The 27679-nt window shown below is 38.8% G+C and overlaps 1 protein-coding gene across 3 annotated transcripts in view; it reads left to right on the top strand.

The window, feature by feature from the left end:
- The window catches only part of Eip74EF (Ecdysone-induced protein E74), a 287703-nt gene that overhangs the window by 58062 nt on the left and 201962 nt on the right, over nucleotides 1-27679 (top strand). The window contains exon 1 of one of the 3 annotated variants that reach the window (XM_022087087.2): nucleotides 6846-7062. The exons of the other annotated variants lie outside the window; for them this stretch is intronic. The gene's annotated coding sequence lies outside the window, so the exon portion shown is untranslated. Of the gene's footprint in view, nucleotides 1-6845; nucleotides 7063-27679 lie in introns of those variants that run through there. 3 annotated transcript variants of the gene reach the window in all.

The raw sequence follows: 27679 nt of genomic DNA, 5'->3' as shown, positions 1-27679 counted from the left end.
TTGTTGATGGTCTTCTTTAATAACGGTAACGAGCCTTCGGGTTTCTTAAAAGAAAGCAATTTACATATTTTCAAGCTGAATGATTCAGTTGAGTCCCTCAGCCATGACAGTCGTGACATTTCAAGTTCTTACGGCGGCGAATATGAAGATGGCGGTCTTCTGGGCTTTAGCGCCGTGTATCTAGTGGACGTTTACACGTTCCAGATGCACCTGCTACCTCCATCATCAGGGCCTGATGATGATGAAAGCAGCAAGTACCTGTGAAAGGTCGGTAAACGTCAACCAGACTGCACGGTCTAAGATCCCAGAAGACAAGTCATCTTCATGAAACTAGTTATTTGGTTGGTTAGTTACGAACTTGAGGAGTGGAACGCGAAAACAAACTTTTGGTTAATTTGTTAGGTATTAGCTCCTTCTTCTGACTCTCTGTGTAATTTAATAAAGCGTGCAGTTTACTTTCGTTCGATTTACACACTTTTGCTTCTTGTGAAAGTGAAGCCAAAACTGCATGAAATCGACTGAGAACTCGATCTTCTGGTCTGGTTCCAACTCCGTACGACTCGAGGATGACGTGCGACAGCTTCCAGGTTTCGAATTCCGGACTCGAGACTGCGTAGTTATTTACTCTAAATAAGGTATGATTATAAATGGTACCTTGGACCACGGTGCATGAGCATAGCCTCGCGGGCAAAGACCAGGAAGGTCAAAGGCACATGCCACAACCCAGAACACAGGTAAACAAACTTCTGTGTCATCACACCTCACCCAACGGGTCGGCGAGTAGAGTAGATTCTACTCTTTTATTTTTTGAAGCTGTGTTAGTGTACGTTTTAAGATTTTTTCATCAATTTTTTGTTTTTACATTGGGTTAAAACGCGGCGAAAAAATCTCATGTCTTTTTAGTCTATATTTTATTTAATTAAAATGTGTGAGATAATTTTGGGACAGGAATCCGTAGCACCAGAAAGGCTGAGAAACATTTCCACTATAATCAGCTACTTAGCTACGAACAGTTGCAGTGTCCCCCATAAAAGACACCCAGCACCCGGAACGTGACACACAGATTGAGGGTACACTGCGCTTTCTTCTGGCGACATCGTATTTGTACTTATAACAATTTATGAACATGAGCAGAACAATGTTCCAGATAAAGTTAAAAACTCCTGGAAAGTGAAAGGCGTGCCAATTTCACGACTGTGTTTCGTTCGAGTTATAGATTCATGGAACTATTTTCTTCGAACATCCAACCGAGAAATCGGAAGCAAAGAAATCAAGGCTTGCGGGTTGCTTTTCCTCCTTATTTATGACTGGCAGAAGACGTGATCTAAGGAAAAAACTTGACATCTTTATTCACAAAACTTAATCATCTCCGTATTTTAATCAAACACAATTCTATAATTAATGGGCAGCCCTGTTCTTCCCCCTGCTACTGTGAGTTTCTGCAACTGCGCGGACGATAACAGAGTTGCACAATATTTATTATCCTCGAAGTACGTACATCGGTGTTCTCAACCTGTGGTCCAAAAACAACTGCCTGCCAGCGGACAAATAATACGAGGCCCGAAAATTTTACTTTGCATTGATCTGTATAGTTGTAGCTCAAATGTTCTGTGGCCAACAATACTAACATGGCCGTAGTGCGAAATTATGAGGTGGGGATAATACGGGCGCAATTGGAAGTATCATCTGAAGTTTCGGTGGACTAACGAACCTTCAACTTACACCAGGGGGGAGGGGGCGGTGTTCTTGATGACTTCAGTGACTGTTATGTACTCAATAAAGACCCTCTTCCATGGAATTAGAAATAAAACAAGGAAGACTGGAGGAGAGAAGAATAGGAAGAGAATGAACAATTTATTTTCTAAATTGTAAATAGAGCTTAATGTTGCCTCGGACACTACGTGGAATCAGATACGTTAAAATAGCAAGGTCACTGGCTGTAAATCACGCATGTCATGAAGATGACTGCCTTCTGGAATGTTGCTCCATGTAATCTGGTAGATATTGCCGACGTTTCAGAGGTGCTTGCTGCCCGCATCATCACCGGACCCTGACAGTGGAGGCAGCAACCAGCTTTGAAACATCGGTAACTTCTACTACACTACACGGGGTATATTTAAAAGCATTATTATAATATTTGCAAAAATAACCTGAGAAAATCCATCTAAGACAGTGGTGCCGATCTTCCGAATTCGAACCGTTAACTTTATGATCCGAAGCACTAGACAGCCTTAATTCTTGTTATTGAAATGCTTGTCAAAGGGTCGATTCGTTTCTGACTGCTCTGCTGGAGTGGGGATCGTGAAGGTTGTAGGAAGCCGAGGCCTAGTATCAAGAGCAGTGAGGAGGCCGCCTGTCGTTTGTCTATGGTGATAGTCGACATTGGCTTACTTTAGATCATGATATCATCGTATCATCATAGTAGTGCTGTAGGCAAGTCGTTTAATGGTGTTACTGCACCGTGCCTTGAACAGGCGTGGGCGAACGGCTTGTCGCCTTGAGGCGTAGTGCTTACGACTAATAAATTAAGGCAGATTTTCTGTTCTTAATAGAGCATACCATCTTCTCCAGCCCTATTATCAGCGAAAGTCAAGGTACCTTGCAGGGTCTTTCTAAAAATAAACTGCTCTGAAATAATTTAATTATTTATTGTGATAATCGTATAAATACATATTCTTGTTGATCAGTTTTCTTGTATTTATCCCCATGGCATCTCATATTGATCGTTGTATAAATTAAAATGTTTCATTGTCACTAAATAAAGAGGAGTTCACATCGTGGAGTTGACTCGAAATTTCTAGCTGCCTGTTCCATAGTGCAGGAGTTGCGAGATCTGATGGTCCAACATCTCGCTACGAAAGTTCAGTCCATTTTACTTCCTAGCATATTACGTCTGTAATATATCATGTTAATATTAAGTAATTACATGATAATCACAGTCACAAAACTTTAGTATAACTTTACGCTGCTTATATGCGGTTCATGCGATGCCAGTGTTAATTTCTTCCGAAATCAAAATTCAGATTTCCTGCCACGAGCCCTTGGGTTTTGCTATCATAACAAACTACAGATCTTATGTAATTTTTTTCCCTTCCCTATTCATGATCACTGGTTCACAATGACCCGGATCGTAGCCTGCCCAGCATTACTTCCGGGTTTGCCCTTGGTCGGGCTCAGCTTGGCCGTCCATGGCAGCAAGTGGGTCAGGACCACATGGCAGTGGATTCCTAGACTCCAACAGTCATAAGCTTAACAATTTTTCTTCTGCTTACTCACTCTACCATTCTCTATTTTTCTATTTATGTTATTCTTGGTTCCTTGCCTTTCTTCTTTCCGCATTCAAGTGAGTACTGCAAAATTCAGTGCCATAGTTCATGTCCCACCGAACCAAGTGCACCCTTCCCCTTTCACCCTCTTTAAATAAATAAATTTCATATCAGGGATCCGAGCAAGGTGAAATTAGTATGCAAATATGGTCGTCTCGCCATGCGTTTCCGTAGTGGACAAGCAGGCAAGCTATTATTTCAGCTAGGCGAACAGAGTTGTCCAGGAAGTTATAGAAATTGTTTCAGTGTACGTCTGGAACACGATTCACTCTCATTTTATTATTTTCTCCGCGATTTTCATTTTCTGAAAATGACGCATAATGCACTTGTCGAATGACGAAAGATCTCTTTCTGTGACCTAATAGACTGTAACTTTTGCTTCAGACATTTTTACAGATCAACGTGAAGGCCAGCGAGGTATGAAAAACATTAACGTACAGTGTACCGGCATTATTTGAAAAGTAAGGGTCTGTTTTCACGGGAGATGAAACAATCAAAAACATTTGATAATTTAATCTGGAATTAAAGCAAGGTTTTGTTGTATGATAAAAAACTAACCTTCTTAGCCCACTTTACTTACTCGGTTACAAAAGATAACCTATTGCAGGCTTATTCTTGTGCTCGTCTGCCTGGTCCCTTAATGTATTTTGAAACAACTGACTGAATTTTATGAAACTTGGCAAGGCCGTGGTCTAGGCAACACGGAGTTTTCCTCCCGGGGCTTCCCCGGTTTCTCCGTGGCTTCCCAACAATTACTCCATTCACACACAGAAGAAGGCAATGGCGAACCACTTCTGGATCATCTGCCAAGAACATATATGAACAGGTCCCAGTCCGAGAAAAGGATGGAAGGATCCTGTTCATATGGACCTGTCGTCAGACAGAACACTAAATAATAAAAATACTGCCTTCGCTCTGTAGATTGTTTTTAAGTATTTGAAGAACAACCATGGAAAGGTCTTCCTAGAACTTCTTGACTTTCTAGACTGCTGGCTGAATACTACAGATCGACTGAAGAACTGGGCTTCTTGTTATGACGATACTGGCCCCCATTTTGTTATAATTGTGTGGGTGTGGCAAATAAAATTAGAAATACTTGCGAACAGTTGAACATTTAGTTTGGGATTCTGGCTGACTGTTTATTTTCTGTTTCAGGTAAGGGTAGGTCAGTCTGTGTCTGTTTGGCATGTGGTAAGTTTATTTCTATTGGATGTCGTATCAGCACTCTTAATTTAAGAAACCGTGCATCCATTTTGTGCTATCCGAAAGAGTTATTATTAAGTTCCATGGGTTACACGTTTTCGTCCAGAGAGTCCAGTACAAGACTCAACGAATTTTTTTCAGTGAACTTTGGGTGGCCTTAGTTTTCTCTTTAGTAATATCACACTAATATCAGTTACTTAGTTTTAATATCAATTTCCAGATAAATGCAATGAAACATAATCTGGTTCAACGGATTCTTTTTCTGAATTTTCACTTGTACACATAACAGCATTTGTTGTTGTTGTTGTTTGTTTCTTTAGTGTGTTGAATAATTTACACATTCTATTTTTTCTAGACATTGCTAAAAGTAAATAATTTTGCTTTTTTAAACTGAAATTCTGTTTTCGTGGTACACAGAGCGCATTAAACGTAAAATCTAAATCAAGTCCAATTTAATCACCCTGCGTTTGACTTTGGAACATTCGATTCATTCCTCAATATAATATATTGTTGTCTCCGATAGATACCAATATTATATTCGCTTATTTGTAAATATCCTGCGGCTACGTTACAATTTAGCAGTTTATTTCATTTCATGTGCGCGCGTTTGTGAAACATTAAAAATTTAAATTTTGTTTGCTCGTATTTGCTTTCAGGAAATGCTCTGCTAAACGCAGACATTTCTTATTTGTCGTTTTTGTCTGAGTTGCCCTTTAGAAAATATGACATATTTAAAAATGATCAAAGAATTTCCTCGGAGTTTGAATCTGTACCATTTTTAAAGGATTTGTATTGTTTTTTTTTTTGGGGGGGGGGGCTGACTTATGATCATTTGCAAAGGTACTGAGTTCAAGACTTAATTCAGTCTGAATGGCCTGACGGATAGACGTACTAAAATTCATATTTATCATATGTAGTTTACACGAACTTCTTAATTTTATAGAGTTCGTAGTCAAGCTGTACGCCTGAGTAGCTTCTTGACAGATTTTATCACTTTGTTTGCTAAGCAATGCTACCTGTCTTCATTTCGCAGCGTCCTATTTGCTGTTCCGTAATTTGCTTTCAGGGATCTTATTGCGTATCCTTTCACTCTCCTTCTTTCGAAGTTTGTTAAATTTACTTTAATTTGGTTTCTCTGATTCATAGTAAACTAGTTCGTCTTATATAAGTTATAACTTAAATTAATGTAGGCCTAAATAAAATACACAATATATATTATGCAATTCCTAAAAGCTTCGTCCAAGGGAAAAATGATATGGAAATTTAAGTTTATTTCCAAAAAGTTTATTCTGGAAAAATGTTGATAGTTTTGCATTATAACAGTTTTTAAGACAGTTCCATTACGTTGTATTGGGAATGACAGCTACAAATCAAAATTTCGTTTACGATGAAAGTAAATGGTTGAGTAATTTTGGGGCAGACTTGCTACACCGCTGTTCGGAATCATCTGTTTTCCTTCTGCTATCTACAGGATGGCTGGGAAGTAAGTAGGCATTGAGAAATGGTTATAACCTCTATATTTCCAATGTATAGCGATTATTTAATGCCTACTTACTTCCCACCCATCCTGTACAAAAGTAAAGATTCAAGTATACAAAACTATAATATGCCTGTTGGGTACGAATGTAAAGCTTGCAAGAGGTTGAGGATACTTCAGATGACGGTCGTAAGGATTTGATTGATCTAGCTCAGCATATGGACATATGGCGGGCCCTTCTGATTTCGTATCTTAATCGTTATCATTACTGTTACTTTGATAACGAGACTAATCATTTTCTTGCACTTTCTTAGATCCTATGATTTTATTTTTGGATGCCAGGACATGTATACCATAACATACGAAATTGGTGTTGGAAATAGAAACAGTCCACTTGGAAGACCTAAGCGCAGATGAGAGGATAATAATCAAATTGGTCTAAAGAGTGTGTGCGGACGGGATTTGTCTGGTTGTCAGGTTTTTGTGGACACGGTAAAAACGTTTGGTTTCCAAAGACGACTGGTCATTTCTTAATCAGTTGAAAGACTATCTGCTTCGCAAGAAGGAATCTACTCTTTGGGTGTGGTTAATTTACAGGCTGATACGGAATACTTGTAGCGAGGTGTGTTAGAGACGCGTTGTGTTTGTTTTTATTAATACGATAACATTAATTACGTTCACTCCGTCACATTATGTAGTAGTGCTGGACTGTTTGGGACTTGCACTTGGAGAGAATGAGGCCAAGGGAGGGGAGGTCAGGTGGCCTTCTCCCTTCCCACAGACTCTGTCAGCCTTGTGTTGTTGCACGCGAAAGTGAACCTTCCATTTCGTTACTGACACTTGAACATCGTGTTGCGGCAGGAAGGAAATGACGCCATTATTGCAAGTTGAGTGACTGTGCGTGTGCTGTGTTCAGTGATACAGTGCAGTGCTTCCGTGATTTATGAATTTTATTTTCGGTTATTTGCAGAATTCTTGGATATTGTGGATTGGTGGTTAGTGTTACCCCTCCATTTTTGGATATTATTTGGATTACCTTTTGAATGCTTCCAAATGGTAAGTTCAACCAAATTAATTGCGTGACGAACACTTGATTATGAATTACAGGAAGTAACATTTCAGTGATGGCCACGTGTGTTCGAGTTTTATAGATTCTAAATGTTACAAATTATTTAACCTTTACGACACTTTTATCAATGATTTTGGTTTTATTTAAGCCCTCCAACACTAACAGACTATTCTAACTTTACTAAAGAAAGTGGTCACCGTGTTATGTAAACATACCGTTTACAATAACCTTTCTTTTCAGCATGTTCCAAAAATATATTTTTTCGTAAACAAAGTGCAAGAGATGAGCTGTGCTGGGTGTAGCTTCATGTTGTCTGACAGGTCGGAGACACGTGTAGATGCTTCGTCCACTGTTCTCGTGGAACGTTACACTGCAATGAGCTATTATTTTCTAATGGCCTGTGATTGTTCTGTTACTACTGCCATCAGGAGAGGAACCACAAACCCAGCCAAGATCGCGAGCAACAGGTAGAGGTTGTCTCTCGTTCGGGTCAGTGAGTTTGTTCACCTGTTGAGGCAGTGGCCCTTGGCATTACCATTTGTAAACTAACGGAACACCACTTAGATATCAAGCTAGATTATTCAACTAATGCTTACTGCACAGCACATTCCCGAGATCATGAGCGACAGTAATTTTTGGGCCTGTAGGGAATACTGATGTTGGCATAAACACCCAACGCGCGTCTGCTGAAAAACTAAATATTACTGTGATTTTATTGGTAGAGAGAGAAATGTTTTTACTTATCTACCATTTAAGGCTAAGTTTTACGTTACTATGATACGCATTCCAGAAATTCGGCGACGTTAAAATAGTTAAGTGACATTGATAGGTTACCTCAGGCTCTGACTAAAATTTCACATAACTTTTTCTAAATTTAGGAATCACTCAGTGGAATATGAATTTACGTCGAAAGTATAAGTAACTAGTTTAAAAGTATATTTCATATCTCTCAAGTCTGTCTTTGTGGTGATAAAACATATCACATCTAACAGTTGACCTATAATGCATGCAGAATGGCTAGTTATCTTCATACCGTGTCTCAGTGACCATTCATGTTTCGTTATAAGATGAAAATAAACTGGCAACAAAGTTATCGGCATCTCTGTAATCCTTAACTGAACCTCTTATAGCCTGGTTATCATATTTATATACAGCAAATTAATCTTGTTAATGTATTACTTTCGAACTGCTTTTTCTTGGAAGGCTTAGTTTAATGTTCCTGCTTTTGCAGTGCTGTCGAAGTAGATTATGTATTTGAACAATGTTAAAAAAGTACGTGTATGAAACTGGTACGTTCTCATTACATGGTGGTTTTTAACATTTTAGAAACCGAAATGAAAATTCTACGTAAACCTTTCTGCTTTCATCTCTAAGAATGTTATTGTTCTTATTTCATATTTTGTTTCAGGCTTTGATACATTTGGACTTAAAAAGTTTAAATTTCCTGGGAGTATACATTTTTCTCTAACGTTGTGAATTAATCACTTAATAAACCCTACGTTCATGAACTTACTATACATCGTTTGATCATCTCAGGAACTCGTTTATTCAATTTTGAATAGCAAGGGAGCTGCGAGATTTAGCTACACTATTGCTACCGGGTAATGCGTGCCTCCGGGCTACTATATCTTGCAGTTCCTTCTGGCCAGTTAAGAACTAATAATTTTATTATCTCACGAGTAATTAACATGTATCGGCTAATTTAATGTATTTCATGCTGAGTTTTATAAAGAAAAAGTTGTTCCACTTGTTACAAAATTTTCATTTTCATTGAAAAGATCCATATATTGAAAGCCACACAGAACTTCTTTTACAATATGTACAGATGAGAATACGGACTTTAACTGTAACCGTTAAATATATACTGAGCAGGAAGTGATAGTATCTCGTTTTTAGAATTTGAAGTATTAACACAAGAGGTCGATAAATATGTCGTGATTAAATTCCAAATTGAAGCCAACCTTCAGTTTGTGTGTGTATTAGTTCAGGTCTAAATTCATAGTAAACAAGTTATGAAATGCAAGCATGGCGAATCAGTTCTGACTTGGTCATCAGAATGCGAACTTCCAACTTTGCGAGTGGTACCAGTAACGTCAGAGTTTTCTGGGGTCAGTGACCTTTGCGTGGGCGGGATGCCTGGCGCCTGTGTCAGCAATGACGTCATCAGGGGATTCCAGCTCGTCTGGCTGGGGATTCCCCACAAGTCACTTTCCCACAAACAGGCATGCGTATCTTCATTTAACGTGCCCGTTATTGTTGACCGATTTTAACCAGACTTGTTATGTATCGACAAACTTCATTAGAATTTCTCAGAATCAATTTTTTTGAAAATCTGTTCGACTATTCTCGAGTTGTTACATTCGGGTGAATAGATTGTGAAGCCTGGAGTGTGTTTTGTCAACTTTTAGTTGCGAAAGCACCTAGGAAGGAAAGAGAACGAAAGAAAAGTAATCAAATTGCTACTGGAAGGGGGAAGGGGGTAGTGTGTGTTGAAAATGAAAAGTCTTTCTTTGTTGTCTATATTTACTATAGGTACATCAGTCTTGAAATGGGTAGCCGATCGCGTTCCTCGACACGTTTCAGCGTATCTCAGTTCCTCGCGGTCTTTTCGGTGTGTCGCCGATGTCATTTACTTCGATTCGAAATATTTGTCCTCATAACTTGATGTTCCTTACCTATAAGCGGCCTCCTGGGGTCTATATCTGTCGCGGTCGATTTTATGTAATTGTCCTTAAGCTAAAGTTACACTGCAGGCGTTCGAAAAGAAATCGAATTCGTCTGAAGCTGCACGAACTTCTTATAAAAAATGTAAATGTTTAAAGAAGAAGCTAACTTTGCGTCCGAATCGCGCTAAGTCGCCGACAGTTGAGTCAGCGACCATTTTATTTTTCAAACATTGACACCGAAATGTTAATAAATCCTGTGTTTAATATAAGAACTTTGTGGAACCAAAAGTGTAATATCAAAACTTCGAAGGCTGCATCAATAATTGTATAAAAAAAACTGGATTCACTTTTAACTGTTTATTCTAAAAATAAATCGATTACACCGTGCTCCTTAGTGTTTCTTTTTAAGTACAAGTTAATTTAGCAAACCTCTTTCAAACAAACGTGATTCTGATTTAGGATTCATATTCGTGGAATTAAAGTGTGTACTACCACTTTTATTTGTTCTTTAAAAAAATATTTTGCTAGAATTCGGTCGTCTTCCGACGAACTATATTTCGCTTAAAAACGCTAGCAGTTTAACCTTTGTTTTGGATAGGAGTTGCAACGTTGGATCGACTAAATGACGTCCTCGCGAAGGCTTGTAGATTATTTAGCTACTTACGTAGGTGATTTGACATCGAAATTTAAAAGGAAGCGGTTGTGGTCTACTTTTTGAGACATTCGGCCTTAGAAAGCAAGGATTCATTAAGTTTGGAATCTGCAATCGTTTAGAACTGGCTTTACATGTCTGTCGTCGATTATATTTTGAAATGGCATTAATGTCTTATTGAAGAAATCAGAACTTCTACTAAATTATCTGGAGGTCCACAGGGAATTTAGGCACGGAGACAGGATGTGTTCGGGCAACACTAAAATAAGCCACGACCGACTACTCCAACATTCTTAACAAACACACTCTCGTCGCAATTTATTAACGAATTAGAACCTTTGCAGTTGCCAGAATGTCGTTAATGAGTAGACAGAAACAATCATATTTGAGACTGTAATGCTGCGACATGTTAATATGAGTACTCATACGATGCAGTGGCTTATCGAGTAGATGATATTTGTTCAGCTGGTCCAGAAATCCCCTCCGTTTGTGGGACCTAAAGGTTAGGCACCGCTTACACAAAGCCCTCCATTGGAACCATTCCTGAGCCAGTTGAACTTGGCGCGCAACGTAACACCCTATTTCATTGAGGTACTTCCCTGTTCGTATTCTCCCATTTGCATCAACTTCTTGGCTGGCTGGGCATACTGTTAGCGTCTCTAATCCTTTTAGTTAGTTTAGCATCTAGGGCTCTTAAGTGGTCTCAAGTTGCCTTTATCTCCCAACTAATACTGTGCTCTGTTCGAGATTATTTAACCAAATTATGTATGCTCGTAGTTCCATTTCTGTATGAACTAACAGGCAAAGGAGTCTCAGTAACGTCTCTCTTTAGGGCAGATTTATTGAGAAAAGGTAGTAGAAGATTGAGCAAAGTATAGAGTGAAACAAAAATTGCGTTTCCATTTTATAGAAAAATGTTAATATGTATGTGTGATTTTCTCGATAACATTTTTTAATCTGCTTTATAATTTAAATTGTATGGCGTGTAGGAGATCAGATGGGAAATAATAACACTGAGTGCACTGTATCGTCGCCAGAATATTAATATAGGCCTAAATATGACTAATTATATTATATTATAGGCCTTTAGCCTTCGCAAAACTGACGAAGTTCAAGTATTTGGGTACGACGAATATCACATCGTGGCATGGTCATAATGAAACTTCACATGAACATCATGCTAGTAGATGACACCCGGCTTTAGTACGTCTTAATTTTCTGCCACCAGTAACACCAACATGGCGGCCACACAAACTTGTAATGTAAGAGGGATACTAGTGCCATATAATGTTGGGTCTTTACATTTGGGGAGGGGGGGGGGAGAAGTTACTCGAGAAATGAGCAGTCGTGTCTTTTGTTAACTCTCTAAAGCATATTGGTAACTTGTATGTACCACTTCCTTTAGCATTCAGTAACACTGCATTTTGCTTATATAGTGTATATATGGGTTTTTATTTGATTCTCAGAATAAATGGCCATATTTCCTGAAGCAGAATTAACCAATTGATCTTTGTCGCTTTGTTTTCTTTTAGATAGGAACTGAATTTTTAATCGTCATTTAGATCAGCGTCGTGCTTCGAAGTGTTAATGTATTTTTTATATAACACAGGCCTGTAATATAATATGACGGTCGAGCGAAATGTATATTTAGCTTTAGAATTCATATCGATATGTAAATTTGTTTAAATATAAGATCATAAGCATATGTAATTGATATTGCACGAAGAATACAGTAATAGTCTGGTCTCTAATCTTACAACTGTTAATTTATATTTTGCTGTCTTCACAATTCGCTTTAGATAGAAGCATCTGAAATCATCGCAAGTTCTTCAGTGAACTTATTTTTACAGTTTGGTCCAGCCGGTTGGTACTATAGAAATCTCAGCTGCAAGGAAGTTTCTGGCTTGTGAAAGTGACTGGAGAAACGGTCAGAATTACCCAGCATCCGCCTACGTAGCGGAGAAAGTGATTTCTGCGTGTCACTGAACACAAGACCCAGACTTAGGCATAATTAAGCGCGCCCTTAACCCTGGCAGACATTTAGATTTTAATCCTATTAAGAGGTAGTTCTCTGCCTCACTCTCCGAGGTCAGAAAACAATAACAAAATATGCTGTGGACAACTTCGAAACGGTTCATGCCTGAACTATGTAAGTCGCACAATGAGACCGGAAGTATAAAGCCTACAGGAAGAAAAATTAGGAGGAAGGCCAAGGAGAAGTTGGAAAGAGTTCTTTGAGTCTGGAGCAGGGTTTTAGTGAGCTGGTGCCATATGAAGGCAGTGAGTAGTTCCATAAAAGGCGGGGCATTTCTCAGCTAACGGAGCGACTATAAGCTTGTTTTAATTTCCATGGAATTTGTGGCAATAATTCGATATGTAGACTAACCTTTACATTATAGGGAGACGTATGCCCTATACGTTAGCCTACTAGCCCTCGGAAATCCCACTTATTTTATGGGTCCTTTGATAAATGGGAACAATTTTTGTAAGGGACACTTTTCTTCATAGGGTGATATTCGCGTAAGAAATGCCTTACGTCGGCACAAGCCTTGAGGATGCATGCAGTTCGTATAGCTCAGGGTTATGGCTCGTCACGTACAGTGCATGGAGGACGGATTTCCTGCAGATACAGAGCGGTACAAAGTATCTAGCTGGAGGCAAATGAGCTGACTCCTCGGCCCAGAACAAAGCTGCAATTAAGTATGTGTGCTTGCTCTGGCGATGTACTTGCTGCAGTGAGATTTAAAGGATTAGATGTTTGTTTTGGGAGGGGGGAAGTGTCGGGTCTTCTGGGTATAGCATTGTGTCTAAATTGTAATTACCTAGTTTTCAGAGGTCGTTCCTCTCTGTTTTCAGCCTCTATCTCGAATAATTTTCACCATTTCAACGTGGCACTGCACGGAACCCAAATTACTTCAGTGAATATGAATCGACCTGAAGTCCAAAGTCTTATTTATTATAAAAACGTGAGATTTGAGATTCTTGCGGCGACTATTAGAGGACGAAAAGCTAATGCGATTTTTTTTAATACACTCAGCGTCATATTAAACATGATTTTGTGTTGCTATAACTTTGCCAAAAGAAAATCAAACTTTTTGCCTGGTGGACTATTTAAATTAAGAGTTTTAAAACAGACAAATCTGTACAGGTCAATGTTTCTCAACATTTCTGGTACAGCGGACCCCTCCCCAAAATTGTCTCATACATTTTGATGAAGTAGAATACAGACGAACTTCAATAGGCCTGTAGATAGAAGGTATCTTTTCTTTTGCCATGCCGTTTACTTTCATTTGAAAGTAAAAATATGATAACGCTAAAAACGCTAAAAATGTTTAGCAATACAGCATAAAAAATAAAACGGTGGAATACACTCGACTCGCATAACTTGCTGGTCCCCAAGGGGCAGCGAGCCCTCGATTGAGGACGGGTATAAGCTATACCTAAACATACGTGTTACTTTACGTGCAGCTGATCAGAATCACACTTAATAGTTAATATACATTATATCATACTTTTCTTTGATGTCCGGACTGCTAACATTAAAGAGGAACCTTGAATTTGCGGACGATTGTTGCATAATAACGTCATTGCGAGTTGATCAGATACGGTATCTGATGTAAGCTTTCATGCCTGATATCATTAATTCTCTTCCAGTCACTCATCCTGGTCTACCAGCAAAAGCTCATTCTCATACCCGGAACATCTGGTAGAATTATGATTTGAGGTTCTTACGGCAGTAAAGATGCCGATCTTGGCATTTTGCCCTGAAGAAGGTGATAGTATGTTCCTGCGAAACGGTGGTTTCTATCTACAGTTAATAAAATGTGTAAAATAATAATATACAACTGAAACATATCATGAAATATGGAAGACAAATCCGATCGATGTTCAAATAACACACAATTGATTACTATAGGTTCTAAGCCACACAGTGAAAATTAGGAATATGGAGGACTAGGCGAACGGGAAATGTATATGAGTATGAATCTTTAACGAGAATTAGACGCATTGGAAAAATTATATACAATAAACTGAAAGTAATTCGGAATGTGTCTAACACGTAGAAAGGGTTCGGTGATAGTCTGAACTCGATAAAAGGAAGTGTAAATCTGTAATACAAAATATTCTGGTCTCTCCAGTTTTCTTCCTCAGTTTCTCTGTCTCTGTAAAGATTTCTACACCACTATGCACGGTGCATAAAGCCTTAACTATGTGATGTGTCAGCTAAGAAGTTAAAGGACAAAGAATAATTGTTAGATACAGAAGTAAAATCCGAACTGAGAATGGGCGCTTTCGCTGGCTAAGTCGAAGTATGTGATGGCACGAAGATGGCTAACTTCTGGGTTGTTGCGGCGTGTAGTCTGATAAAAGTTTACCGAAGATTCAGAACGATGAGTAGTGAGTATGTGATAGCGCAGTTGTAGATGTCCGACAGTAAAGCTGAAATGACAAAAGAAGAACGCGGGCGGGTGTTCGTGACTGAAACAAGAAAGTCTTCACGAGTCACCGTGTAGTTAAGAGAAACAGGCGATTATTTATTTAAATGGCATTGTATTCGAAGGAGGGATTTGCCATGTTTAGAAATGTAATGATTTCTCGCTGGTTGTTTTACATCTGAATCATGTTCTCGTATAATCCTTCACTTGACGAGACGCGAGGTTATTCCGAGGTCAGAACACCCATAGCTGATTGGCCCTGCAGAGAGGCCGGCTGCAGTTTTCATCAGGTTAAAGCAGTTCTTTGCCGTTTCTAGTAGGCTGCACCAGTGCGAATAACGGTATTTGGGAATAGCATTATTTAATATCTTAAAGCTCAGAGGTAACTATATTATGTGCCATCTGCTTTAACATTCAGTAACTCCTAATTTTGTTCACAGAGTTTGTTTATGGGTTTTGTATGATCCTAAGAATAAACAGCTATTATTTTCAGGTACAGCATTAACCAACTGGTCTTTGTGATATACGTTGTGTTGTCTATCTACAGTGCTCCATTAGTTACTGCTGTCATTCTGAAAATAAAAGAAATTTGTTCCATGGCCGGGCATGTTGTTTTGAATTTTGTAAAGATATCCCACTAAGAAGATTCCTGTCTTCTGGGTTGTTGCGCTGTGTAGTCTGGTCGATGTTAACCAACGTTTCAGAGGTCATACTGCCTCCGTCATCAGGGCGATGAATATTCATCACGACCCAGAAGACGGGAATCTTCATACTCACCGCTGTGAAAACCTCAAATCTTACATATCCCACTAAAATTGCATATGTTTTAATAATCTGTTAGCGTACATAATTTCAGGGCCCTATATGGTGATGATCCTGTGAGTTTCATGAAAGTTTCGGCGTTTTTTGACTAGCTTAGCGAATAAGTAGCTACTCCAGGGAGTTACTTGGTTAAAAGTAAACTTTTGTGTTTTCCCCACGCTACACTCCAGCATCAGACCATTTCAGTGTCGCCAGTCTTTAAAGAGACGTTAAACACTTCTGTTGCAAAATAAAAACCAATTGTTCTGTGGTAATTTTTGCTCAACCAGCGGTAAGTACATCCTACTTACAGTTAGACAGGAATTGCCTTAGAACAACTAATTTTATCCTACAACAAAGGTGTTTCATTCCTCTCTTGAAAAAGAAAAAAAAATGCCTTTTTGCAGATTCACAACTTCAGCTTCAGTAGACCATATGGTATATAAATATCTGTTAACTAGGTTAAGTTAGATTACTGCAAATAGCAAGTTAGATTGCAACACTAAAGTGAAATAGAAGTGATGTTTAATTTACGTTCCGTTCATAGTTGACGATTAAATATCAAAATGAAAGGGCCTGTTAATTTGGGTTCCTAAGCATAAATGAACCCATTTTAATGTTAATTCCTTGTAACCGTCCAACACTTAATGTCGTACTTCTTATGCTTTACGAAAGAAGGAATCGCCACTTCTCCTATCACTTCAGTTCCTTATCATCTTTAAAGCAGCCCAAGGACGGGACGACTCTGAATATGCCTGTTCCATTTTACGTAAGATACATCAGCAACGAACGAGTAACAAACACAGCGAGTCCTTCAAACTTCGGCAAAATAAAATGTACGTTTTATATAGGGCATTATATCAATCACGGAAATCACGTGATCATACATACGTTTAAAATAAATTTAGCGGCATCGCTTGTTGATCGACCAGGTTTCTCCTACAGTAAACTGTACTGGATAATCAAAATGCGTATTTATTATGATGTTGATATTTTGTTAATTAGAGTTCTGTTATTTACCTCCGTAGTGCCTAATATTGATCAAATTATGCATTAAAGACTTTACAAGCAACAAAACAGCGGAGGACCCATACCTCGTCTCCCCACAAGCGCCTTCATGGCGTATTGCGGGACAGCTGCAATTATTATTATTTAGAAATTTACTTAATAAAAATACTGTTGACAGAAGTCTGTAACAGAGTGGTCAAACTGTTTTCCCATTGGGCCCAAGGGCCAAGAAAACCCTCCTGGTTCTGATTTGAGAACTAATAGCCACCTTTCATTTTCTTTAACAATATGTGTTTATAAACGACAAATTACCATGATATGTGATCAAATATAAATTTTATTAAATATGCACAAATTACTATAGAGTTGTATATTTTGGTTTTTTTCTGCAACAGCCTTTATCTGACACCATTTTTACCTGGGAAAATTGAATTTTACGGTTGAATTTTAAAGTCAGTAGCATATGTGGCACTTGTATGTAAAGCAGGTGATGAGATTAAGAATCACGATTTTTTAATCCTTTGGAATAAATAAATAAATAAATAAATAAAATAAGTTTGTAGTAACTTGTAACAAATTAACAAACAATATTACCGGCCTGGTTGCAAGCGGAGATGCCAGTTGCTTCCGCACTGTCGTGAAATAGTACGTGTAAGCTGTGTTTCGCCTCATACTGTGTTTGATCCTGTATCTCTGAGCTAGACTGATATCAGAGAGGCCAATTGGCATTGAGAGTAATCATGACGCACTTCCAATTTACCCTTGGAATTTCCCATCACAGAAGTAGCTAATTAATCTGGATGTTCAATACACTAAACACAAAAGGCTGCGAGATGTTCGTATTCTTAACCATCCGTAGACTACATAATTGTATCTTGTCCTCTTTTCTTAGGTTGTTTTTCTCCAGTTTATGTAGTTTTATAGTTATTTCTAATTTAGGCTTTGGTACCGAAAATTTCCAAGAAGCTTAACCACAGAAATATCAAGAGGAAGCATTTCTTCCGCTCCTCTTTCGTTCTGTGTATCTAGTCAATTTTTACCCCTTCATGTGAGACCCAAATGCCCAATACTATAAGAATAAAATATCAGATTTCCACGGTGGTGTGTATGAATAAAACTTCTGGGATGTTGCGCCTTGTGCCCTGGGAGAAGTTCACCGACATTTCAGAGGTACTTACTGCCCTGATGATGGAGGCAGTAAGCACCTCTGAAACGACGGCAAACTCCTACCAGACTACACGGCGCAACTAGCACATCACAAAATTCCTAGCTGTGTAGACACATTCTAAATTCTGTCATATTATCTCGGGGTCAAAATGTTTCCATCGGCTCTTGGTTTCAAGTTCTTGTTCGAATAATCGTAATATCATCATGTGGGCTGGACCTCGATGCTTTATCGGTCTGTCTGTCAGACTTGCTTGCATTGAGGCTCAGGGTCGCTCTCTCTCTCTCTCTCTCACACACACACACACACACACACACACACACAATGTTGGCTAGCTGCGGACAACAGTTCGAGTCTGATGCAACAAATAAGATCACATCTCCAAAAACGTGTAGTCTTTTGTCCGTGAATTAACAACAACCTTGGATGTAACACAGACTGCAGACTGCCTGCAGCTGTAACAGCTACGGGTCAAGAAGACGGTAGATAGCAATGGAGCACAATCTTATCCGCAAGAAGGGCAGTTAAATTTCCCTTTTTCTTTATATAATTCCCTTTTTCAGTTCCTTCCATTCGTTGTTTTTATTTTTATTATTTCGATAATTTTATACCAGTAAATATACGACATAATTATTATCACCATCATCAACAACCTGAATTTATTATGTTGTAGATTGTAATGATGAGAGTTGTTGGATCGCTCCATGGCCCAATTACTCTTTAAATTGGAACTGAGGAAAACCGAGAAACCTCCAGTCACAATATACAGTCTGTTCTTGATATTTGATCCTGATGCCACATGAATGAAACGGAAACTTTTTAGTTAATGAACTAATACGTAAATAGCCCAAGTAAGTAAATAAATAAGCCAATAATGACATAAATAAATTCGCTAAATAAACAAAATGAAGTGGGAGACCCAGACTTTTGTTGTACTTGTACTTCCATTGTCAGTCTCAGCTAATGATCTGCGCGTAAGTGATGGCTTCGCAATACGAGATCGAAACTTCGTACTCCCTAACGTAACCGCCCGCGGTCTCTGAAATAAAATTTGTTTCATTTGATTTAGTCATCATCGTCTGTTTTAGCCTGCCAAAGGAAAGACTGAGAGAAAATAATTCTCACGAATTCTGTGGTTCGTTTGAAGTAAATGAAAAGGAAACAAGTGAGAATCTGCGTTATTCAGACACACTTCAAGTCTCATCATGTAAGGAACAGACCGCTCACGTGTATATAATGTACTTATGATCCTAGGTGTCCGTATGTATATACGAGGGTCGCTCATTAAGTAATGCCCCACATTTTTTTTCTCAGCCAATAATGAAGATAGAAAAGTGTACTTTTACATGCTTGAGATTTGATGTTTCCCGCGTTCGTGTACGGAGTTTCAAATGATTCCAACCGATAGCGGAGCTGTAGTGAACTGTTAAAATGGCGTCTGTGAACGACTCTCGTTACAAGCAACGAGCTGTAATTGAATTCCTTGTTGCTGAAAAAGAAACGGTGGTGAACATTCATAAACGTTTGTGTGCTGTGTATGGAAGCTGTGCAGTCGATAGGAGCACCGTTGGTCGCTGGGCTAAGAGAGTTAAAGCTTCAGGAAGTGAAGAAACCGAGCTCCGTGATCTGCCGCGCTCTGGGCGTCCTGCCACAGCCACCACTCCAGACATGTTGAACCGCGCGGATGCCATTATTCGTGAGGATCGGCGCATCACAACTCGACAATTGGCCCAACAGCTTTCAGTCAGCAATGGAAGTGTGATTGCAATTATCCAGGCTCTCGCATATTCGAAGGTGTGCGCAAGATGGGTTCCACGAAGTCTCACAGCAGACCACAGGATTCAAAGGAAAACGATTTCTTCTGAATTGTTGGAGCGTTTTGATGCTGAGGGAGAGGTCTTTCTGTCCCGGATCATTACAGGTGACGAAACCTGGATACACCACTTTGAGCCAGAGACAAAAAGGCAGTCAATGGAGTGGCATCATCCTCTATCACCGAGAAAGAAGAAATTCAAGACAACTCCCTCCGCCGGAAAAGTCATGATGACTGTCTTTTGGGACAGTGATGGGGTCATTCTTGTGGATGTGATGCCAAGAGGTGCGACCATCAATTCAGACGCGTACATCAGGACCCTGAAAACCCTCAAGAAGCGTTTTCGACGAGTTCGGCCTCACAAGCATCCAGCAGAAATTTTGCTCCTGCACGACAATGCACGCCCTCACACAAGTCTGAGAACCCGGGAAGAAATCACCAAATTGGGTTGGACGGTGCTACCCCATCCACCCTACAGTCCAGATCTGGCACCCTCCGACTTCCATCTCTTTGGGCCACTTAAAGATGCTATCCGCGGAACAAGATTTGAAGATGACGAGAGCGTGATTCAAGCAGTGAGGACATGGCTACGTGCACAGGACAAGAGCTGGTACCGGCAAGGCATGCATGCACTTGTTCCACGCTGGCGTAAAACCGTACAAGTTGATGGGGACTATGTGGAAAAATAGTATGTGTAAAGGAAACATTGATTTATATTGTCACTAAATTTGAGCCATCTTGAATAAATATGTTCTGAGGAAAAAAATGTGGGGCATTACTTAATGAGCGACCCTCGTATATGTGCATTTTTATAAACTACCTTTATTTTCTTCCACATAAGTTGGTAGTGTCCATTTATATTTTTTTAAATAAGAATTGTAGTTTTAACAAATACCACATTAACAAGGAATTTGAAATAAATAATAAATAAAGAAGTAACAAATAATTTATATATAAACAATGACTGATGTGAAAAGAAACTTAGCTGTAAAAAATATAAAGACATATTAAACATGTCGAGTGATGAATAATTTAAGAAATCAAAACGGAGCAAGCTGGGAAAGGGACTGGCATCTTGTTTGGCCGTGTTTTGTGATCTCATTTAAAGAAAAACATAAATAAATTATACGGCGCAACACGGCAGAACAGGATTTTAAAACTGTAGTAAATATGCAGAAACACATTTTATTCGAGAATGTCGCGACATGCGAATGAGAAACACAGCATTATACGTTTCTACGAATAGAAATAAAAAATTAATTGAATATGGTAAATTGATGTACACAGATGTGTAGCATATATTTTCCTAACGCATTCTTTGCTTTCTTTTCTGTTTCGCACAATTCCACATCATTGGCCTTGATGCTCATTTATTGCGGATACAGGTCTACTGTTGCAAATCTAACCGCATTAACAATGACGCATAGAGCCATAATTATTTCTGACTAATATTGTAAAGAAACACAATTTTGAACATGTCGCAGATCCTAAAAGAATCTACATTTTAAGAGATGTCCCACATTTTTGTACGATGCGTCATTTTTAAGGACATAAAATGAATATTTAAATTTTAAATAAACATGAATTACCCGGCATTGGACCGATACCACTTAAAATTAAATTTCTTTCACAATTAGGCCAGTATAAAATTTTATTGAAATATATCTTATAGTTTTAGAAATGGAAATGCAAACAGACATGACATCCGGATTATATCAGTTTGCAGAAAAAATAAAAAGTAAAATAAAATGGATGACAAAAAATGTTAGGTAGTACGTTATTATTAGATTTTATTATGATTAACATTTTTATTTCTGAATACGTACTTCATTTCTTGGTTCTGGGCAGCGCCAGAAAATGTGGTAGCAGGGACTGAAAAATATATAAAAATTACAGTTCTGTAGTATGCGGAAATACGAGGCTCGTCCACAAAGTAAGTTTCCCTGGGGCCGTTTACAGAAACAAAACACAATTTCATGGAAATATTTATTGCAACAGATACAGCAAGTGTCCAGCTATTTTTTAACATATTCGCCACCGGAATTGAGACATTTGTCATACCGTGGGACCAACTTTTGAATACCTGTGTCGTAGAAGTCTGCCGCCTGGGATTGGAACCACTGTGTGACAACAATCTCCGCGCCTCTGTCATTCTCAAAACGCTGACGCTGACCAGACAGGAATTTCTTGATGTGTAGGAAAAGATGGAAATCACTGGGAGCGAGGTCCGGGCTGTAGGGTGAATGATTAAACACCTCCCAGCTGAACTCCTGCAGGAGTCTTGCTGTCCGTCGAGCCGTGTGCGGCCTAGCGTTATCACTGACCGCACTTCACAGTCGGCGGGAGCTGGAATAAGAACCTCCATCTTCAACAGCTGCAACGATGCTACTGTGAGAACGCGGGAAGTACCGTTAGTGCATGCGCCATGCTACGTCATTGCTCTATCACGTACGCACAGTCGCTTCGCGCAATATAAGGTTTGCTAGCTGTGGGACGAGTGGGAAACTTACTTTGTGGACGCGCCTCGTATATATTTTTTTAAGACTCCAACACTTTTGAGATATTGACTTAAATCATTTATATGTGGACTTCAGACAAGCATTTGATAGTCTCAATAGGGACCAAATGTTAAATGATATTCTCCTATTAGGGATACCATCTAAATACGTCAGGCTCATCAGAGCGACGTTGAAAGACTCCAAGGCTGTAGTAAGAGTAGATGGTGAGCTAACTAAACCATTTAATGTCAATATGGGAGTTAGACAAGGAGATGCTCTCTCAACAATGCTCTTTAACCTGACGCTGGAAGCATCTATTCGGAAACTTGAGATCTCAGGACATATAGGCATAAAATCAACACACGTGAGTGCATATGCAGATGATATAGCTATTATTAGCAGGAATAAAGCTGCACTGGAAGAAACAGTATTAAAATTGATAGAAGAAACAGAATTAAGGGGGCTAAAAATAAATGAATCGAAAACAAAATATATGAAAGTTACAAGAGCAGCAAGAAATGTCACAAATAAATTGAGAACAGGACATTATAATTTTGAACATGTGCAGAATTTTAATTACCTGGGTTCACAGATTAATACTATAAATTCAGTAACTAATGAAATTAAAGCACGTATTGTGAATGGTAATAGATGTTATTATGCCTATCAGAATTTAATGAAGTCTAAAATACTGGGGAGGGAACTTAAACTGAGAATCTATAAAGTTCTGATAAGACCAGTAGTCACATATGGATGTGAAGCCTGGACATTAACTAGCTTTGATGAGCAACAACTTAGAATATTTGAAAGCAAAATATTACGAAAAATCTATGGTCCAATACAGAATAGTGATGGCTCCCGGAGAATTAGGATGAATCATGAACTAGATTGTATCATACAGGGAGCAGATATCGTGAGGCTAATCAAAAGCAAAAGGTTAGCCTGGCTTGGCCATGTTGCAAGAATGGAAGGAAACAGGGTAACTAGAAGAGTGATGGAATGGAGACCGATGGGAAGAAGGATGAGATGGAGGAAACGATGGATAGACGACGTGGAGGAGGATGTGAGGACGATGGGAGTAAGGGGGTGGAGAAGAATTGTGAATGATAGAACAGAATGGAAAAAATTCATCAAACAAGCTAAGACCCACACAGGGTTATAACGCTATAAGAAGAAGAAGAAGAACACTTTTGAGATACAATTATAAAGTTTAGTGACCAGGTATTTTTATATTATACTTGAGCATTATGCAATGCGTTACTTGAATTACACTCATGCGCACACAGACACAATACTTAAAAATGTAGAAGGGCGCCGAACTTGCCACTTGAAAAATTCTCCCACGCTTTTCTCCTTATCATATACCCATATTTGCATTTTTCGTTTGTATGTGTTACCTTGAGCTAATCGCTTGTGACACACGTGTATTAACATGCAATATACGATGTTATTCAGCATGCGAGAAACGGAAATGGTTGCGGTCTCATTGTCTGCGTTTTGAACCTGACACGGAATTTCAAGAGATCACAGATACTATTTGCTGTCTCATAAAACCAGGTATACTAAATTCCAGGCAGGGAAACTCAACCTTTTAAAGCCTAGTTGTAACTGTATGTCCCACAGTCAACAAGTCTGCATGTATTATTTGTGTTTCGTATGATTCTCAGTGTACTTCCTTAAACTGCGTTAAGTTGTTCTTTATAATGGTGGAACGCGGTGCTTTGGCGTACAGACTGAATTATTGAATATTGTTTAGAAGAGCTTCGGTTTCAAAGGCTTACTATTTCAAGCACGTAAGTGTCTAGAATTCTAAACAAGAAGTCCTTCGAAGAATATTTTAAGCGTGTTTATCTTAAAATGCCTCACACTTTATTTTGAATGTAACAAGAACTATAAATTAAAGATTATGTAATTAATGCTCAGTGCCTGTGCACTAGTATCTAAAACTTTTCACTTCGATAATTTCATCAGTTTCACATTTTCACTAAGACACTTTTATAATCAGTGTTTAGGAGTAGAATTCATATTTAAATTATATAAAATATTTCCTTAACCAGCAATAACATATATTAGTAAACATGAATATGTGGTTGACAAAGGGGAAATAGAATAGAACAAATGACAAATTTAATGAGACGCTTTTCTTGGGTATTCAGTACGAGATTTAATAAAATACGTGAAACACTTAAAGCCAAAATCGATTGAAGATCTCAATAGGCGTATATAGCTTTTAGAAGGAATTTGAAACACCTTGTGAATAGACCAGGCGAACTTAGGTGACCGGATATAACTACCTCTGTGGAGCAGAATTCTTGTTGAGGAACTGATAGTTGCTCATCCAGTCAAGAAATACACCTACTTTCATAAAACCCAATGTTTTATCACCGAGTTTATAACAGCTTATCTGTCTTTATAAAATAAAGAAATTGGGATAAACTGCTGATATTCCGGTTAGACATGAGCTGTCGCCTTCAGTTGTTTTACACCCAAGTGAGTCCTGCACAATCCAAGGCCGTAGCTCATGTCTCGCCGAACTATCTAATCTTAATAGCAAATGGTCCTGTAAACAGGTTTCTAGTTATATTTTATAAACATTAACATTATTCACCAAAAGTAGACTAATATATTTGTTACAGAAAAACAAAAGCTGTTTCAAAATGAAACCTGGATTAAACTGGCGACTGCGAAAATTCCTCTGGTTCTGGGAGTGTGGAATAAAAAGTAATGCAAAATTGTCTCTGTTGTGACGGATGTTTTATAACGGAGAAGGGGAATGCATATCAACAATTAGTCTGCACCAGAGTTTATTTTCAGTCCATTTATATATATAATGTTGCTTTCTGAATTTATAAAGAATTCCTTTTACAAACGTAATATAATTAATCCTGACCATCGACATAAGTGTCCGGTGTGCAGAATACTGGCTTTTCATAAATTAGCGTACGATTTGAAGAGCTTGTGATTATTTATTTATGACACATGCGAAAAAATTATTTATGAACTTCTGTTGACCATGTGTGAAAAAAGAAACTTGAATGTTATGTGACTGTTTTGTAGCACTTAAGTTTTTTATTGGTATAAATGAATAATTACATGTCCTTCAAATCGTCCGCTAATTTATGGACATTGTGTGCTTTCGTGGACTACTGGCAACGAAAGGAAGTGAAACATAACTGAAGAAAACTCGGTAATATATAGGAATAGACCTGTATATGTAGCTGTAATGTCTGGAATATTATTTGAGAAACAAGTACATGGTGTTAGTACCAAACAGTGTCCTTATCTATTGCTTATTCACCGAGACGAGACAGTGGATCTGATCGCAGAAGTGTACTGCATTTTAATCCTCCGATCACGCAAATGACGCGTGTTTGTTTTGAGGATTATTCATTTTATGTCGACTGAGAAGAATTGTGTGCCAAACTAGGAGATTTTTTGCAGTTCAGTTTCTTCACTAGAACAGGGCAGCTGAGCTTTATAGCTCAACCTGTGGAACAGATTGACAGCGTTCTACGAGGATGTTGATCCTTCGATCTTACATCTGCATGTCGAGGCGGAATTCGGGTAGAATCTATAAATATTCCAAGTGCTTCTAGATTTTCAGTACGAAGATCCCCATGCATACAGGTTGTAATATCTCGCCTCAATTTTCTTGAAGATTTCTGTCTTCTGGATTGTTGCGCTGTGTAATCTGGTCGATTTTAACCAACGTTTCAGAGGTCATACTGCCTCCGTCATCAGGGCGATGAGTATGAAGATTTCTGTCTTCTGGGTTGTTGCGCTGTGTAGTCTGGTCGATGATTACCAACGTTTCGGAGGTCATACTGCCTCCATCATCAGGGCGATGAGTCTGAAGATTTCTGTCTTCTGGGTTGTTGCGCTGTGTAGTCTGGTTGATGTTAACCAACGTTTCAGAGGTTATACTGCCTCCGTCATCAGGGCGATGAGTATGCAGATTTCTGTCTTCTGGATTGTTGCGATGTGTAGTCTGGTCGATGATTACCAACGTTTCGGAGGTCATACTGCCTCCATCATCAGAGCGATGAGTCTGAAGATTTCTGTCTTCTGGGTTGTTGCGCTGTGTAGTCTGGTCGATGATTACCAACGTTTCGGAGGTCATACTGCCTCCATCATCAGGGCGATGAGTCTGAAGATTTCTGTCTTCTGGGTTTTTGCGCTGTGTAATCTGGTCGATGTTAACCAACGTTTCAGTGGTCATACTGCCTCCGTCATCAGGGCGATTCATCGCCCTTATGATCAGGTGATCTACCAGACTACACAGCGCAACAACCCAGAAGACAGAGATCTTCATACTCACCGCTGTGAAAATCTCAAATCATACTCAATTTTCTTGTTGTATACGAAAGATAGGTTTGTGGTATCATCATGACCATGGATTTGAGGCGGAGAGTATGAAGATGGTTGTCTTCTGAGTTGCAGCGCCATGTTGTCTGGCAGAATTCTGCCAGAGATGATAATGAGCTCATTTGGTTATCCATCCCTAGTAACTATTGAATTGGCGGATTTACACGAAATTTTGTGTGAGCATTATGCCAATGGAGAACAACTTTCCTTTGTCAGGTTTTAATTTTCTGTCGTAAATGATCTCAATATGGCGATGCTGCGAATTTTTGAAACGGAAGTAACACTAGTACTGTTTAAATTGTAATATATTTTTAAAAATAATAATACTGCAAAACCTTTTATACGACGCAGAACATAAGTGATGATAATAATATAACAACTAAATGTTGTTCTCTTTATGCATGAATTTGTCCGAAAAATACCGAATTACTGCGGTACTCAGACCCCTTATAAGTGTATTCTCTAACTCTGCTGTCTTACTAGACAGCGTGACGTAGCCTATTTTCAAAGTCCCCATTAACTCGACTTGTGGTTAAACCCTTCCCCTTACTAACTGTATTATTTCATTTACATCTGGTTGTAATGCAGGGGCTGACCACTCACCCCCATCTAGTGCCGAGGGTGAGAATGATAACTCTCCCCCTGAGCCACTCCATGACGCATAACGGAACAGCTTTACCTTCTTCTGGTTGTAATGTGATTGTTCCACTATTCCTTTAAGTCAGCTAATTTATTACATTTTAATTTCATCTAATATGTAGAACAGGTTCTGATCCTTTGGAATCCTGTAAAGTGTCAGCAGCCATGACAGTTTTCAGTGACTAGTTACGCATTTTGCAAGACCATGTTGCGTAATTATTTTGGTGGTGCAGTGAAAAATGATTTTCTTAATCCGGTTTGTTACATTGCGGTTTGGGACGTTGTCCTTCATCTAGGTGATTCTTCTTCCGTCATCAGGTGAAAATGATGACAAGAAACTAATCTGTTAGACCCCATTTTCGAGATAGTCTCAAACATGGTCCAGGTACTGGAGAGGACCGTGGAATAATAAACATCGATACAGAAGCAAGAATATCAAAAGAAACTACTAGAAACTTTGGAAAGAATGCTTCGAATGGGAAGTTGGATAAAAAGTGGAAGAAAAATTTCTAATTGGTGACTTTCTTCTGCTGCGTCTTCCGCCGTGTAGACTGCTCGGTA

Source organism: Zootermopsis nevadensis, unplaced genomic scaffold (assembly GCF_977971745.1).
Source record: "Zootermopsis nevadensis isolate Lab colony 2312 unplaced genomic scaffold, Znev_1.0 Znev_ptg000010l, whole genome shotgun sequence".
Lineage (NCBI taxonomy): Eukaryota > Metazoa > Arthropoda > Insecta > Blattodea > Termopsidae > Zootermopsis > Zootermopsis nevadensis.
Note: the sequence above shows the minus strand (reverse complement) of the source record. Positions and strands in the feature narration are given on the sequence as shown.